Source organism: Grampus griseus (assembly GCF_964374135.1).
Source record: "Grampus griseus genome assembly, chromosome: 15".
Classification (NCBI taxonomy): Eukaryota; Metazoa; Chordata; class Mammalia; order Artiodactyla; family Delphinidae; genus Grampus; species Grampus griseus.
The window spans coordinates 53,224,833-53,230,832 of record NC_139009.1 but is presented as its reverse complement, the minus strand read 5'-3'; the positions used below and the strand labels follow the sequence as shown (position 1 = coordinate 53,230,832).

At 43.3% G+C, this 6,000-nt stretch overlaps 1 protein-coding gene across 2 annotated transcripts in view; it reads left to right on the top strand.

The window, feature by feature from the left end:
- The first annotated feature begins 1,766 nt into the window (after nt 1–1,766).
- VPS54 (VPS54 subunit of GARP complex) overlaps nt 1,767–6,000 on the top strand; it is a 93,327-nt gene continuing 89,093 nt past the window's right edge. For both annotated transcript variants that reach the window (XM_082672419.1, XM_082672418.1), the window contains exon 1: nt 1,767–1,855. The gene's annotated coding sequence lies outside the window, so the exon portion shown is untranslated. The remainder of the gene's footprint in view (nt 1,856–6,000) is intronic.

Here is a 6,000-nt window from a genome sequence, read left to right as displayed (position 1 = left end):
TTCCAAAATATAGGAACCTGCTATATTTCTTAGTATAATCTGTGAACTGATTCCAGATTTAAAGTGAATTATTCTCCTTTCTGGCCTTTGATGAAATTTGGTGAGTCTTTCCTTGATATGTTCATAATGTAAACTCATCTGGTTTTATATGAGATTGGGGATTTAGGAGGATTTCTTATTTTAAAGTTAAATTTAGTTCATATTGGAGACTGATATTCTCATTCTCCTTATTACAAAACTGTAGAGGATTGAATTTGAAAAACATACTGTAAGAATTTCCTCTCAGCTATTTTTGTTGCTTCCTTCTCTTTTGTCCTTCCCTTCCCCCCAACTTTAGCTCCTTAGTGTGTAAATTATTATTTCACAAAGAGTTATGTTTGCAGTTTTCAAAGTGACTTCTTAGAAGTGAAATTTGAATCATTTTTTTTCAATCCCCAAAGGTAAGACTTATATTTTCACTTTTGATTTAAGTGTCTTATAAATGCCTGAAACTTTGGTATTTTTAGGCAAAGAAATAATTTCAAAATTGAAAGAAATCTTCCTAAAATTAAGACGTAAGCACTCAAATGGCCCTTTCCTCTCTTTTAAAAAATATCCTAAGACATCCCCTTTCTTGTGGATTGTATTTTATTGGATTAAGATCACCAGCCCTCTGAAACCCGGCTAAATTGGATTACCGTTGAGAATCACAGGGAGGAGGTATTAATAATATACACACACTTCAAGCATCTCAGTCAAATAGCAGGAATAACTGATTTCAGTGCCAGAGAAGTTTGATAGGTGCCTGGAAGGAAGGCCTGGAACTAGGGGAAAACTTAGAAGAACTTGGTGAGGGAAGGCCTCGAGAGAGAGACAATGCAGTTTCCAGAGTCCAGTGGATTGTTGGGGAGGGGTCACCTTAAACCTTTAAAAGGACGCTTAACTGGGAAATTCTGAGCAGCCTTCACTTTGAAGGGGGTGAAAGGAGAGGTGGAATGTTGTGGAAGTATCTTCTTAATAGGCGCTGGGTGGTTGAGAGATGCTTGGAGTCAGTTGGTCTGGGGGGTGGGCGAAGGCCACCCTGAGGGTTCGCGGACCGTCCCTCAGAAGGCGGCAGACGGCACCTGGCTGCCGCCGAGAGCACATCGGGGTGGGGGAAGGGTCGTGGGGAAAAGTCGAGTTCAGCGTGGGTTTCTCTCTTTGCCTGGAGGACTATTAGAATAGATTAGAGGAGGCGCCGAGCAGCCGCGCGGGGTATTCCCCGCTCCGGGGGAACGCCGGCGGCTCCAGCGCCGGCCCCGGCCTTCTCCTGAGGCGGCGAGAGCTACCCCCGGTCCGGGCCGCGGCCTCCCGCCCCGGCGGAGCCGCGCGGTGGATTGTGGGCTGGGGGCTGCGGCGGCCTCACTGCGGCCTCGGACACTGTCTCCCCGGACCTAGCCGGGCCGAGGCAGGCGGGCGGAGTGAGGGGAACCAGTGGAGCAGGGAGCAGAAGCGCTAGAGTAGTGGTCGCGGCGCGGCGGCGGCGGCGGCGGCTCCTCTGGAGGCCGGGGATGTGGGAGAGGCGGTGGCAGGAGCGGCGGAGGCGGCGCTGCGGACCCGGGGGAAACTGCTGGCTGACAGGACACCCGGGAGAGACGTGAGGGAGCTGCCGCTGCCGCCTCTCACCCCCGAGCGGAGCTGGGCTCGAGAGGGCGGCCCTGTGCTCCGCCAGCCGACTAGCCAGCCGGCGCGGGGCGGGGGCGGGAAGCCGGGCTCGGGCCCAGCCGGGCTCCGGGCGGCGGCGGCCGCGGAGCAGCAGCCTCGGCGCGACGTGGAGGGTTGGAGGCGGCGGCGATGCACTAGGCCTCGCTCTGGGGCTGCTGCCCGGGACCCGCAGGTAGGTGTCGGGCCGGCCGCACGCGGCCCCCAGCGCTTCGCGGCCCACCCTCACCCCGACCTCCTGTAGAGGGAGGACCGAGACCCCACCCCCTCTGTCTCCTCCCCTGCCGGAGCCGGCAGAGTTTCGGTCACAACTGACCAGCGCCGAAGCTTCCATTCCTCCCGGCCACCACCACCTCCTCTTCCTTCTTACTCTCCCTCCGGGATCGGGGCCGGCAGCTGTGCTCCTCGCTTCCAGCCGGCGGCCGCTACGCCGTTCTCGCCCCTGTCTCCCCTCGGGGATCCGGGCTGTGGAACCGCCACCACCCGCCTTAGACGCTGCCCCCAAACTTTCCCTTTCTTTTTCTAGCCGGGCCCTTACCCCTTTTTGATCCTACTGGAATAATTTAAATTAAAAAAGTCATTTTTTCCCCCTGCCGAAAGCCAACCCAGAAAATAACTCGGTGTTTTGCAGTTTGGCAATTTAGCTCGCAAGCATTTGTTCAATAATTAATTTTTCTTCAGTTATGTGTCTTTCCATCTCTGCATTGGTACAAAGGCAGGCCTTCCCTGCCCTCCTGTCGTTGACAAGGGAACTTTTGCCTGCCCATTATAATTAACATTTGGTCTGTCCGTGTACTGAGTTCGGGATGGTATTTTTAGAATTTTGGTTGACCCGGGTTGCAATTTTTTTTAAAGTTCCCCTTTCACCAGCTTTATTTTGGTCTTTATTGGGGCTCTCCTTACTTTCGAAGAATTAAATTGGAATGTTTTTGTGTTTTGCTTTTAATTGGTTCTATATCTGATTTGTCAAACCCCAGGGCAATCTTAAGAGTAAACGCTTACAAGGCAAGTGATGTCATGATAGTATACTGAGATATGTGTTATTGTGGTAACTTAAACTGCAGATTTTGATGGACAGTCAGGTTGACTTTTATATCTGATGAAGTGTTCTAGTTGGAAAAGTACCTTCAGAGCCTTAATGACTTCTAAGCAGTTATGATAGAACAGATGGAATGATGGGATTTGTTTGTTTGACTGTATTTGTATTGCAGTCAGAGTCTGATTTCCTAGAAATAGGTATTACTTGATTGTTCATAGTGGTCATCATTGCTAATGATAGGTTTTGGTAAAAATGATCAATGCGTGCAAATTTTGGGCGACTGATAGTTGTGGTTTGAGGGATTAGATGTTTGAGATTTTATTGTGATTTGGCTGTTTTAAAATTATGCTTGTTAATTTCAGAATTATTGCACTATCAGGACAGACATTACAATCTGAGGGTCACTTTTAAAAGAAATAAATGTTTTATGGTTTTCTTTATAAAGAATGCATGCCAAACTATAAAGGCTGTTCACATTTTCTTGTTGTTGATGATATTAATATATTTTGGTCTTGGAGAGGTATTGTTACTCTAACACTGGGCTTTCTGAAGTGTTTTCCGTTGCTTTTAAATTATCCAAAGTTTACTAAGAAAAGATGATTAAATTTGCATATGTTTGTTTTCTGGAAAAGTTAAGGTTTATTTCTGAATAGGTATTAAGTTTTTATGTCAGAATTAAAATCAAATCTTACATAACTCTTGAAATGGCAAACTGCAGAATTTGCTCTTAATCACATTCCTCTCCTATCAGTAAAAGTTGATTAAAATTCTTTTCCTGCTTTTAGCCTTTTACATACTTTATTGAGTAAAAGTACACTTATTTAAAGTGTTAAATTCATCCATATTTAGTATATTTACATAATTGTGTAACCATCACCATAATCTAATTTTAGAATATTTTCATCACCCCAAAAAGAAACTCCCCTTACTCCCCACCCCAGCCCCAGACCTAGGCAACCACTAATATACTTTCTATCTCAATGAGTGAATTGTGGTTCACTCATAAATAGTATCAGCTCCCTGAAAAAATTTTCTTTTAAGATTAATTTCCATGTTTAAAATAGTTCTGGACAGGAAATAATCAACTGATCACTGGTATTAATAAGTGATGTTTTAAACAGTTGATATACTGTTTGGTTGTATTCCTCATGGATTGCTATAAAGAGTGGAGAAAGAAAAAAGTTAGGATTAATGACTTAAGTGATCTCAGGAGGTGGTTTAGTCAGCTGGAAGTCAGTAAGTAAAAGTTGAAGGAGTATTTTTGCATTGGATATTAGGGCTGGAAAAGATCTTAAAGGTCATCAGCTTACTTCCTGCTTGCTTCGCAAATAAATGGCAGAAACCAGATGAGGAAATCTGAAGAGTGGAAGGTTGAATCTCTAGAATGCATGGCTCAAGAACCACAATGAGACAATGTAAGGCAAGAGATGGGGATTTGCAAGTTAGAACTGTTTAGATCCTATGTATATATAAGTATGTATGTATATATGTATGTAAGTATTTGACATTTTACTAGCAGAGTAGGGAGAGAACTGGACATTCCCCAACTTTGGGATGGAGGGGAAGAGGTGACAGTAGATGCGATTCATGTTACAAAATCCTCTAAAATGCTTTAACCTAAAGGAGGATGGCATATATATTATTTAGCTATCTTCTTGTACTATTACCATCTTATTTTTAAAAATCCAAATTTTAAAAACAAAATTAATTTTTAAAAATTATACAGGGCTGGTTGGAGACCTCCTTTTTCAAAGACCCAGGACCCTAACATCTAAACCAATGGTACTAAAATAAGGGCAGTTTTGCCCTCTAAGGAACGTTTGGCAGTGTCCGAAGACATTTTTCATTGTCACAACTGAGGGTGCGGTGCTATTGCTGAATATCCTAGGATGCACAGGACATGTCCTACTCCATCCTACCCCCCACACACAACAAAGAATTATCTGACCCTACATATCAGTAATGTTCTAATCCTGTAGTTTGTGTTATTCTGGTAAGGGCCTGAGCAAATGTGCTTGACTCCCACCAGATTGGAAAATATTTTCAGTGGGCATTGTTTGGTGGGTTACATAAAACTTTAGGTCCTCTAGCAATTCTCTCTCTTTGCAGGGGGAGGCGGTTGAGGGAAAATTAAAAGGAAATCTGTGACATAATGCAGATATTCTTTAGTCTGTTTAGTTGTCTTCAAATCTGAAGTAAAAAAATTTTTTCCTGAAAATGGCAGCCTTACTTTACTGCAGATTTGAACTATTATGTTTTGAATTGTTTGTTACTGGTGCATAGGTTTTTGAAATTGGAAATAGATAAATAGTATTTTCTCTATCTAGATTTCTTTTCCTGGTAGCTTCAACTGCGAAGAAAGGAGAGAAAGTAAGCTAAAGTGTTTTAATTAATTGTGTATGTTGTGATGAAGAAAAATTCAAAGCTTGTACATGAATCTCATCTTTTTTTTTTTCTTATGGGCCCCTTTTGACTCTAATTTCTTTATAACAAGCTTAATTTGGTGAAAGAAGAAGAAAAGATTGAAAAGTTGGAATCACTTTTGCTATTTACCAGCCTTATGACTTTAGATAAATTACTCAATCTTTCTGAGCCTCAGTTTTCTCATCTATAAAGTAGGAATAGTGATAATTCCTGCATTATAAACTTATTGTGAGAATTAAATGAGGTAATGTGTGTTAAGATGCTATGTCAACTGTAAAATACTATATGAGTTAGTTAATGTACCTGAAACTAATATAATGTTATATGTCAATTATACCTCAGTTAATAAAAAAAGAGTTACTTGTTTCAGAAGAATCAAATTAGATGGTGCCAAAGCAGGAATATAGAAAGCTAGGCAGAGAATAGTAACTGCTGTCAACCTCTCTAGGGAGAAGAGAGAAGTTCTAAGAATATATTGCTAACAAACTAGTAAAAGAACTAGTATTATCGCCATAATCTGGAGCTCTTCCAACTAGGGGCAGACTGACTTCCTTCAGTAGCACCTGAGGGTATCACTATTACAACACAGTATAAAACTGATTATTGGGCTTCCCTGGTGGCACAGTGGTTGAGAGTCCGCCTGCCGATGCAGGGGACACGGGTTCGTGCCCTGGTCTGGGAAGATCCCACATGCCGCGGAGCGGCTGGGCCTGTGAGCCATGGCCGCTGAGCTTGCGCGTCCGGAGCCTGTGCTCCGCAACGGGAGAAGCCACAACAGTGAGAGGCCCGCGTATCGCGAAAAACAAAACAAAACAAAAAAACTGATTATTAAAATGGTGAAATTAAGTTATAAAGAA